The following is a 12,265-nucleotide window of genomic DNA, read 5'->3' on the forward strand; positions in this document are numbered from 1 at the left end:
TGCACCATCATTATAAAATTGACAAGGGAAGTGCTAGAGGTAAACAGCAGATGATGGAAAAGGGCAGGGAAAACCAGCAGCCAACAAGACAAGAAGGAAAAAAAAAAGGAAAGGATGTTGATGGAGAGTCTTTTTTATGCTAAGTCACTTTAATGGACACAGCCAGGGAAAAAAATTATTTTTTATCATAGGATTGTTAAACCTATTCCCCTAAGTCACAGTGCACTGAAAGAAACATTTTGAAAGCTGATAATCAGAGGTAGAACGAATGCAGTAACAGAAGAAAGTATGTCCCAGAAAAATGACTTTTACAAAGAGAGCCAGGATCCTGATCTACCCTGCAAATAGAAGTTTCTGATTAAACTGAGCCGCGAGCCTCTGGGAAAAATAAAGGAAAAACTAAATTTTTCAAAATAGCTTAAATAACAATAAATTTTAAAAACCATTTATCCTGAAATAAATGACTAATTTATTCCCAGAATTCTTCATCATTTCTGAATAATATACGTGATGAAGTGTGAGAATGATGCTTGATTAAATGAGGTCCCTGGAGTGCATTAGAGGAGATTTAGTCTGGAAAACAGCATCTGCTGTCTCTTTCTTTCCTTCTCTCAATGCTGTGTTGTTTCCACGTATTACAGCATATTACCCTCTTTCATTTTTAACAGAATAGGACAATATTTATTCAGATTTTTTGTGGTGGCCATACAATGGGTCTTTCAGTGTGAAGGGCTGAAAAATATTGCTGAATACTTATTTTATTTTTCCTGCCAGGAATAGTAATTACCTCCTCTTAGTCACTCACAGGTCATACAAATCTAAGTCATTATCTGATATAATAAGGCCAGTAAATTTAATTCAACTGGCTTTCTCCAAGACTATTTTTTGGTCATATTTCTGTTCTTACCAGTGCAGCCAGTGTTGATGATCATGGCTTTGGTACAGCACTAATGAGAGCTAAAGAGATCTGTCAATGATCAACAGCTGGGTACAGCAGCACTGCTGTCCTTTGCCATTGCCACCAGTTTGGTGATGACGAAAGGCCTGGGCACTGCCCAGTGCAGCTGTGCTGGACACATCCAGCCTCTCCCAGCTCCAGGAGCTGGGCACAAGCAGAGACAGCTCATCTGCAAGGCTGCTCAAAGGCCAGGTTATTGGAGCTCAGGTGTAAACACTCATGGTGAATTTTGAAACCTTTGTACGGATCACAGCTGTCCTTTAAGATGCCAAATCTGGCACCAGCCTGCAGCAGCATCCCAGCCCACATCTGAGCAGGATTTTCATCCCACTTTCTCTTGCTGTACTCACACCATCTGCCTACCAGCCACATTGATAGGGGAACACTCAGTACCTGCCATACCAGTGACTTGGGGGGAAAATTCTATTGTAAAAGTGTACTTATTCAGCATCAGAAACAAATGCCAAAACATGACTGGTGTGTAGGTGGCCAGATGCTTGTCCACAAATATCTTCAGACTAATAATGGCTCCAGTGGGTGGATTTGGTTTGTTGAGTTTTTATTTTTTTCTAGTTGAAAGCTGTGCTCTTCAAACATTTTCCGGTATGCTCTGCTTCTTCATTAACACACATTCCTTCCCCACCGTGTGCTATTTGATTAGAAAGACAACCATTTTTACAAGATGATATTATGTCAATATTAACTAGTGACAGAGATAATATCAAAGATAAAACTGCCATCAAGTTATTAAGAGACTGTAATTTGCTTGAACGTTTTCATGAAATTATAAAATTGGGTATCATATCTATATCTGATTATGAGCAGCAACATATCTCTGAATTAATAATTACAATCTTGTTTTTACTTGTTGACAGTCTATGACTAATTGCTGTCTGAAAAGAATTTAAACAGATTAATTCAAAAATCAGCCATCTAAAAGAAAGGTAACACAACACATATTCAGATGGGACTGCAAAGTTCCTGTATTCTATTTGGATATCTCTATTACATGGCATATCCTTAGTAGGAAAAAAACCCCAAAGTGCATTAAATAAAAGTAATAAATTTAAATAACTTAAAATGTGTGACTGACTTGGTTGTTCCTGGATGCTCAGATTGGAAAGTTTCCTTAACAGTTTCTTAGAACTTTGGATGACCTCTGATCTGGTCTCATCTCTCTTGGAGCTGGAATGCATTGGGCATTCTCTAAGGGTCTATGTTTCAGTTCTGTTTCAGCTGAAAGGAACCTGGGTCACACTCAGTGTTCCATAATGTGGACCTGGGAACAGTAAGTGTGGGTGATACCGAGGTTTGCTTCAAAAGCTGGACCATCATCTGTTAAGTCAAAAATTACATTTCCTTGTGGTGTTGCATGGGGCTTGGAAGCTGCAATACTGAAACCTGGCTGGTTTCTTGGGTAAAGAGCAATGACAGAATCTTCTCTTAAACCTTTTATCATTCAGCTTTCAGAAGTAATATCTCCATTTAAAGAATAGCGATCTTCATCACATCAGAAGGCTGTTACTTCTAATTTGGAATATAATTTAAACTGAGTCTGAGTTCTTTCTCAAGCAGGCAGGATCACTGTAAAGTGAACTTTCTGAAAGTCCCAAATATCATGTGAAATATAAAGCATGGCTACATCATTTTTCTTCCTATCAACTTATCTTCATTAAAATTCTTTTAGATATAATACTTAAGCTGTAGCTAATAGCTGAGATACAGTAGGCAAGCATACCATCCACTTTAGAGAAACATAGTTCTGCCTGAAAAGCATTATGAGATTCCCTGTTTGATAACATACATTACTGGGTGAGAAAACTGTTCCTTTATGTTTACCCAATGTTGCAGGCGCTGTTCAAAAGCTGAGGAAAACCCTAATTCTCAGTTATTGTTACACTGCTGCTTGTGGTTGCAAAGATTCATACAAAAGGGATCTAACACAGAACCAATAAACACAGATATATGCAAAAGCAGCACAGTGAAATAGTTATTTTCCCATTATTCTTCATTTTGATTAAAAATTCTAGAGCCTAAGATTTGAGGAGATGCCCAGCAATATTCTGGTCTGCATTCTGAAGAGTACTGCCAGAAGGTCAGGGCAGGTGAGCCTTGCCCACCTGGGCAGTGCTGAGACACCCCTGGACCCAAGTATCAGCTCCCAGCTACAAGAGCGACAAGGACCAAGCCCAGCAAAGGGCTGCAAAGATGCTCAAGGGATGGAAACATCTGACCAAGAAGCAAAGCCTGAGAAAGCCAGGACTCATCAGCCTTGAGAAGAAAAGGTTTGGGGCAATCTCAGTGTGCCTAAATAACAGCACAACAGGAAAAGGAGACCAAAACGAAGCATTTCAAATTCCATTAAGAAACGTTTTTTGACTTGGCGATCAAATAATAGCGCAGCTTGCCCAGAAATACTGGGGTCCCCCATCCTTGGAGATACTCAAAACCCATCTGGACACAGTCCCGGGCAACACCTGCTTAGCGTAGGAGGACTAGACCATGTCCAAAGACCCCTGCCAACATCAACATCCCATAAACCCATAAAAGTTAGCACTAGAGACTGACCCTGAATTTCCTGCTTGTAACATCTCAGCAATTCGGCAAGGCCCTCATTCTCTAACACTTTCAATCATAATATCAGATTCATTTCTCTGGTATCAATGAGGTTTAGTAGCAGATTGATTTTAAACATTTTGCTAGGAAACATTAAATATATTTAAATAACTGTCTAATCTCTTCAAATTAACAATAAGGCCTTAATATCAAGGGAGATTGGAAAGGATTTAGTAAATTAGTGTATGAAGTGACAGGTTAATTGCTCTGTGGATCATTAAGCAACACATTTATTTAGCAACCAATAATTTAACCAATGAATTCAGCCTGTTAACAAGGGGAAAATATTTTTGAGTCATTTGCTCATATTTTGATGAATAAATTTATTTAGTGGACTTTTCCACCAGCAGTTTGTTTTCAGCTCTCATTCAATATTTATTACTCACAACTCAAGCAAGTGATGGGTCCCTGTAAATGCATTTTAACTACCTGTTTCTTCAGATGACTGCAACCTCAGCTGTTTTCTCTTGTGGGAAGGTGGGGGGGGGGTTTCTTGGGTTTTGTTTTTTTCCCCCGCCTCTCTGTAGGTAGGTCAAAGAGCTATGAAGATGAAGAATATATCAATATGCAGCTGAAGAACTATCTCAAAAATAATTCTGAAGAACAGTGCAAGTAATTCTCCTCTAATAAAAAAGGATGCTTAGAAACACTGAACTGAAAAGGGCTGCAAACCTGGGAACCCCCAGGGCTTCAGCATGTAACATTCAACTCCCAATATTAGTCACATTTTAAAAATCTATTTATCTGATTCTATGCATATTTAATGCACACAAACATAGGAGATAAATGCGTGCCATTATTAGCAGACACTATTTCAGTTCATTTATTCCCTTTCCCACCACTTCTACTGAAAGCCCAAGAAAATAAAATGAGAATTCAATCTTTAGATGGGGAAAAGGGTAGAGACACATATGGGCAAAATTCAGTCTTAGGCAGGCAGACCTTCCATAAGGGCTCTGATTAACCTGGCAGAGAAACTCCACCACCACCAAGTACCCTGCAGACAACCTGCAGGTCCCTCTTCCTCTTCCAGCTCTTGTGCGATACAAGGGCTTTTCTTGGGGGCCAAGGAACACAAGCAAAAAAATCATTATTATGCTGGGATAGCATTCATTTCAGATGTCAAAGCAGGCAACCAAAGACCTCTTATCCTCTCTTCCCAAGGCACCATGATAAATCCTAGTGGATTTCTTAGCACACACAGAGGCCAAGCATCCAGTGGCTTTTAAAGTAAAGAATAGGAAAATTCCTGGTGCTTTAATACCATTGGCAAAGCTCAAGATGCTACATATTCCACTGAGAAGTGTTGGGCTTTTTTAGACATTTAAGCTCTTAACAAAACCTGTGGAAATCCATTTGCTCCCCACGTATACATAATTCCCACAATTTCAATAAATATTGATCTTTGTTTGGATATCTATTGAGACTAATTGAGTCAAGAACTAAGTATTGACCAAAACAAAGAGGAGGTCAATACTTACATTGAAGAAAAAGATATATTCATCTTGGCTGAAAACATGAAGCCCAGAGGCCAAATATTTGCCTTAATTTATCCTTTATGACTCCTGGAGATTCCACTGGTGAAGATGAGCATTAAAAAACTTCAGAACTCATATAGGTTATATAATTAGTTAATTGCCCACCCTAGTATAACACATGAGCTCAGTATTAATCTTGAAAGTGCTACAAATGAGAAGGACTAGTTCAGGAATAAAATAAAGACCTGCTCCCTCCTGATGTGCAGATTCTCTTTTTCAGTGAAGCAAATTGTTGAAGAGATTATCTAATATTAAGTTTCCAACAAGTAAATTGTGTAAAATGGACTGGATGACCTATAGACATCCCTTCCAAACTATATTATTCTACAAGCGCCTAAAGGATGGCATGACCAAAATTCTATATAGTTCAGTGTCCAATAGCTGAATAAAGACTCATTCAAAGACTCCATAACAAGAGTTAATTTAAATCAGAACAAAATGCAATAGATTTTTTCCTTCTGCAAAGTCTTCCTGCATTGAAAACCTTTCTTAGTCAGGAACAGAAGTCTAATTTGGTGTAGAATAAACACAATACTTTCTGATATTTGAGCCACAGAATAGTCTGAGAAAGATCATTGAGTCCAACTCAAGCTGTTATTTTCCTTGCAATTTCATCTGACCTAAATATGTAGTCTACAATGACAAAGCCATTACAAGTGAGCAATAGGTGACATTTTTATCACATCTGATATGAAACATTTTATCATCATCTGTTCTAGGTACTATGTATACAAAATACACATTAATTTAGCATATTGCACTGGCAAAAATTCATATGGCATGTTTAAAAGGCAACCTTCAACATATCAACATGCCTAAAAGACATTTCCCAGGGAGATAATCTTGGCTGAAAAAAAAGCACACACTGCATAGTAAGGGAAAACAGGTTATAGTTTTTCAGAATTTTTTTAATTTTATTCATTAGAAATGAAAGTGTTCATACACTATTAGACTGCTGCAGCAGTGGAAAAAACATGTAACTTTTAATGAAAATGCTAATAAAATAGGAAAAACCTAATTTATACAGAACAGAGAAGATTAAACCCCTGGCTTTTGATACATGATTTGATTGTGGTCATGGTATGAACGTAAGGATTTCTCATGCAAAGGTTTCAATTTCAGATAACAGGCTTTATCTTTCATTTTCATCTTTGTGCAATGAAGAAACATGTCAGCTTCTTTGTTTTAATATTTACATTTTGGTCAAGGGGGGTGGTCATACTGTCCTGGACAAAGCCCACTACAGCACTACTTCTCAGGGGAAAAAGCCCACCAAGAAAAAGGCATCTAAACCTCACACTCTGCCTGCAGAAATCTCATCTTGTAAGCTTTTTTCCCCTCTTTGTTTCACTAAAAAGCCCCTTACATATTTCATCTGGATTATGGTTAGCACTCCATCTCTGTCATTTTTGTGGGGCGAAGAGGAAAAGGACTGCAGAGATTGACATTTTAATTTCTATATGTCAAGAATGAAATCTTTGAATGAGCACATACTCTAACAGGACTGGGAGAATGCAACTGAGATCTTCACATCAGGGTAAAGTAAGAAAAGAGGAACTGGAAAATGTCTTCAGTGATCCACACTGAGAAAACTATTTTCATCTGTTTAGCTGAGCATCTTTTTGCCTAAAATTAGTACATTCAAAAGAGTGAGAACAAAATAAATTACTGTGTTACTTAATACTGATCGTACCAGAATCAGAGCAGGTTCTCAATATCAGATCATTTTTTTCCTCCATAGATCTCTAATAACTCTCCTCCAAAGTACTTTAATAATGTTTTTATTCACAAGGTCAAGCTATAAGTCAAGGTGAGACACCTTGCTGTTTTTACCTGGAGTGAGAAGGTATATTTAGACAGTAATTCAGGTATTCAGAACCTCTGTCTCTCATGACTGTGGAAAAAGAATGAGGATATTAACATCCATATGCCAGTAGCATCTTTTATCAACACCTGTCTCTCTTTGGGGATTTGTCGAACTCTTATTAAAACTTATTTCTTATTTGAATTGTTTTTTTACAATAAAAGCAGGATAAAAATAAAACCATGATTTCTTTATGTCATAAAAATTGGAGAGATTAGAAAAACTACCATTGGTCCTTTTAGACACTGATTGGGTAAAACATGGAGAAAAAAAGTGGTGACAAGCATTTGCTGAAGTGCTAAGAAAATAGTTCGGGAATTTCAGTGCTGGAATTAATCAAGAAAGTGCACTATAACACAGTAATCAGACTTCTTAAAAGCCTAACTATTCAGAGTACTTAGTCCATTAAAAAATGCTAAAAAACCTCTAGATTTTCAAATTTGCTGGGTAGTAGTCCAAATTACACCTATCATTGTGATTAAGTAGGATGATTTAAAAATCAAAAAAACCGATTGCCCTGTCTCATGAAAGTAATACTTGTGAGCCAATAATTAGCTCCAAAGAGTCTGGCTCTATGTTTGACATAGTTCTATCACAGCTCCTGAACAGGTGGAACCAGTAAAAAATCCTGTGCATACAGACACTAAGCTAAGATGCGATTACTACATTTCATGAACAAGAAAACATAAAATAATTTTAAAATAATTAGGATTACCAGTGTCAGCAATGAGTTGATGAGAAATGCCTTATGGCAGGGATATTCAGCGAAGTCCCATTTTGATACATCTGTTGCTTATATCTCACTTTAGCAAATGCTTTAGAGAAAACTTGGCACAGGGAAGAAATCCTTAAACCTAGTAATAGTCAATCTAGCATGTTTTGATTACTCACAATCTGTAACAAGTACTAGGAACAATAAAACTTCATTGTAAATGCTGTGAAAACAACACTTTCCTCAGCTTAAGTCTGAAGATTTCTGGAAGTACAATAGTCAGTGCATTTTAAAGAGAAGTTGCTGCAATTTTGATTCTTTATGGATAAGAAAGAAGTGTTCAAGTCAGTTATTTTTGGAGGTGTTAGTAATGACATAAGGCAGCAATATAATCACAAATACACTGCTGTATATTCTTGCATAAAAATTATGCTATTTATTCTACATTTATAAATCAAGTGCAGTCTGCCTGTGATCTATTTCAACACTGGGAAATAGAGGAGATTTTATATTTGCTAAACTTTTCCAATGAACTATTTGGATATACTCAGTTAAGCTGGAAATTCAGTGATTTGGTGGTTGCTTATTGATGAAGACATGAGCAGACAGACAATCATTCATTCCTCCAAAATGAAAGGCTTCCAAATCTTTGGCTAAATTGCATTTCTTTATGCAATTACCAGAGGAGAGAGAGGAGTTATGACCATGGCTTCAGCTCTGTAATCATAAAGTCAATTTTAACTGAATGAGTGTGGAAGTGAACAGTCCAGGACTCTTGCTGTCACTGGCAGAAGTGCCAAAATGAGACTCCCTCCACCAAGGGCCTCCAGTACTTTATTTCTCTACACTGGCAGAGAAATTGGCAGAGCTTCACTGACCTCTGTTTGTAGAGAAATGTAATTTCAACATAGTGAATGGAAAAGTGCCTACAACTCTTCTGTGAAGCAGCTTGAAAGAAAAGAACTATTGTTATTTGAAGAATATTGACAAGTCCCAATATTTTTCCAAATTAAACTGAACCTTTAAAACTCTGCAACTCTTCAAAAAGACACAGAAAATCCTGCATCTCTCAAAAGTGAGTAAACCATATACTGTATTAAAGGGTGTAAGAGCTTCAAATCAAGATAAACTAATAATCACTCCTGTTTCATTTAGTGCTTGATATTTACTCCAGTAATATTGATCAGGATGGTAACTTCCCTAGGATACCACGATGTGCTTAGTCAGCTAATCCATTGTATCCCTTGTAGGTAATTGCTACAAGGTGTCCAAAAGCCACAGATTTTTGATATTTTTGCAAGCAGCTGCACGGTTTGGCAGGAAATCTATGCAGTGGCTTGCAAACAAATTTACAAATAAAGCTTCATAAAGCAATTAACATTCCTCAAGCAGGTCTCTGCCAGCCCCAGCATCTCAAATCACAACTGTGTCTCAGGGTAGGAAATCAAGCCTGAAGTGACAGAATTATGTGGACTGAAGGTAACTTAGTAGCAGTTTACCTTCTCTACAGTCTTAGAGAGGGAGATGTTGAATAACTGAGATCAGAAACTGAATTCAGCTGTTCTGAGCAGCCTTGCACAGCAGTGCATGCTCTCTAGATCAGGGTAGACTTCCAAATATCTCACTTTAGTGCATCTCACCATTTCACTTCCAGAAGCAGCGCAACAGCAATCAAATATTTAGTCATGTTCTCTGGAGTCACACAATATCTTCACACTTAGCAGAGCTTTATCATGTATATTGTTCTAAAATGTCAAAAATGACCAAGGTAAAGTCACATGGACAAACTGATCACTCCATACATCTCAAAGGAGATGAGCCACATATTCCCCCCATTGGTACTTAAGTGATTCAATATCCACCTTTTTTTACAAAATAACACACACAACTCAGTCCCTATGAAACTCCAGTAATATACACCTAAGTTAAAAGGGTAACCATACATAAAAAGGACTGCCAGGGTGGAGCTTCAGCATTCCTCACAAAGAAGAACTTCTTTTTCTTAGGTTAAAAGTATTCATAGAGCTGCTGTATTGAAGTTTATGGAATTACACCAGAAATTAATTTGAGCTTCATTGCTTGGAGTGTAAACAATGGCATTATTATTTTGTTCAGACCTTTCTGGTCTTAATGAACTGATCAGATTATACCATTCAGAGGTTTCACAATGATGAGGATCATTATGTGTTGTCAAGAGATTCCGCACATAACATTCGTAACACTGAAGCTTTGCAGGAGCATAGCATTCTAATGTTAAAGGTTGATAAATTAAGAAGCCTTGAAATTCTCATTAAGTTTGTCAAGCTGAATTGTCAGGTATTTTGCCTTAGCTAATGGCTTGGGCAACCAACAGTCATTCACAACCAAGACCATGGTTATCTTATTTAGGTAACTGAATAAGTGCTCACAAAGTGCCAAGCAGTAAAAAGCTGTTACAGCTTGAAGCAGGCTGCTCCAGATTACAGAATGTAAATACTTCTAAAAGAAAGTTTCTTCCATCTACTTATAAAGAGACAGACATATCAAATAAAAAAAGTCTATTTCGTATGATTAGGACAAAGGTGAACTTAATTCATTCTTGATCCAAGTGTGACATATTGTTTATCTCCTCGTGTTTCAGATGCTGAACCCAGACCTGAAAACTCCACTACAGATTAGTCATACCTGGTAAATTATTAGCATCACCACACATCATCTGCATTTCCCTTTTTTCATGCAAAGCCCATCATCCTTCATGTCTGCCTTTAATACTACCCCTTAATTTTTATTTTGATCCTCCTTCCTCCCCTCCCCTTTTGAAGTGGTATCTGCAGTTCACAATTCCCACTTCCATACACAACAGAAATAATATAAATACTAAAGATACAGAAAGAGCCATAACAGCATGGCTGCTCTCTGGCCTCCTTAGAAAAGCCCTAAACCACCTCCCGGCCTGGCTAAGCCTCCTCCAAGACACCCAGTCTGCTTTTATCAAGAACAGTTAAGAGACTGATAACTTATCTTTAACCCTCACTGTTAATGAAGCTGAAGAGAGTCTTAATATTCATAATTGTTTATCTGTGCACTATCAGTTTTAAGTCTTATAAGCCTCTCTCAGGGCATTTAGTAACATTACTAACAATTTGAAGCAGGTACTATCGTAGCTCTTATATTCATAGGTGCTGAAAGCTTCTACACCATTCCAAGTGACAATTCTTTGAAGAATCATTCTACAAAAATACAAGTAACATTTTTTAAGGCATACACCAAATGAGGAAAAGAAAGTACAGCAGCATTCATGACAAGTTTGGGGATGTTTTTTCTTCTATGTACATGACTTTTCCCTTAGGAATTAAATTGTGACAAGAATTCAGTTGTGGAATAGTATGTATCATCAATTGTCAGACTAACCCGAGTTCTTTAATTACACACCTTCAACACCACACACTTAGAGGTGCAAGGACATCCTTCTGCTACAGTAATTTCATTTTAACTTTTACTCTGAAACCAATAAAACCTATTGTTCTGTCTGTATTTTTGGTGGATTGACAGTGTGCACCTAAGGTACAGAAAGCCTTTCCCCTGCAAGTTCTGGGATTATTCTTCTGTCTCACATTTACGCAGTTGAAATCAACTCCCTCCTTCCTTATTCCTCCATTACAACCTTATACTGCATTTTGACAGCCCACAACATCAAAAAGTACTTAAATACTCGTGTTCATCACACGATTAGAAACAGAAGGGAATTTTCTTTCAGAGTTTTTCACTGTAGATTTCCAATCTCCATGGGCAGGTGTGACTTCCTTCCTTGTATTGTTTGTACCCTGCCTTAAAGGTAACACAACACGTGCTTTGGAACTGGGGTGTGTTGGGTCTCTGATGCATTTTCTGTGCACTCCAGGACTGTTTAGTCAGTGCAGTGACTCAAGGAACCATGGCAATTTTGTAACAGATGTAGTCTGCAAGTGTCTTAATATCCAGATGAATAAACTGGAGTCCCTTCCTTCCAGTGTTCCTCAAGAGCAGTAGTTCTGTAAGATGGTGTGGAGACGCACTCTGGCTCTAAACTACAACCAAGCTTTTCAAAAGCTTTTCCTGAACTAGGCAAGCACTGGCACTTGACAATCTAGAATGGAACAGAACACATCTTTTGGAAAATAATCTCTTTCCCCTCAGCAGACACATAAATGTTTTTCAAAAGAAAAATACCACAAAGCAACTCACTAAGACACAAAATTCCTGCAATGCAGTCTAGTTCATGGACTTGTTCATGGGATCTGAGAATAATTAAAAAACATCATTGCCAGTGACAATTATTTTCAACTTTATTAAATCTTATGATGAACCCATCCCTATCATAGAAGTGCTGGGAGGATTGCACAGTGCAATATCTTCAAGCTCTCATCTCAGGAGCACTGCGGACTGTCCCCATGGTGACCTTAGAGACACTTATAAAAAAATTAAATTACTGTACATGATATGTAGATTTTTCTGGCTAATGGCACAGCTTTACACATCTTTTAACATCTTTAACAGTTACAGTGCTGAGGATATCCCACATGAGCCTTTTCCTGTGGCACAGGTACCTCTGCCGAGTG

Source organism: Zonotrichia leucophrys, chromosome 7, assembly GCF_028769735.1.
Source record: "Zonotrichia leucophrys gambelii isolate GWCS_2022_RI chromosome 7, RI_Zleu_2.0, whole genome shotgun sequence".
Classification (NCBI taxonomy): Eukaryota; Metazoa; Chordata; class Aves; order Passeriformes; family Passerellidae; genus Zonotrichia; species Zonotrichia leucophrys.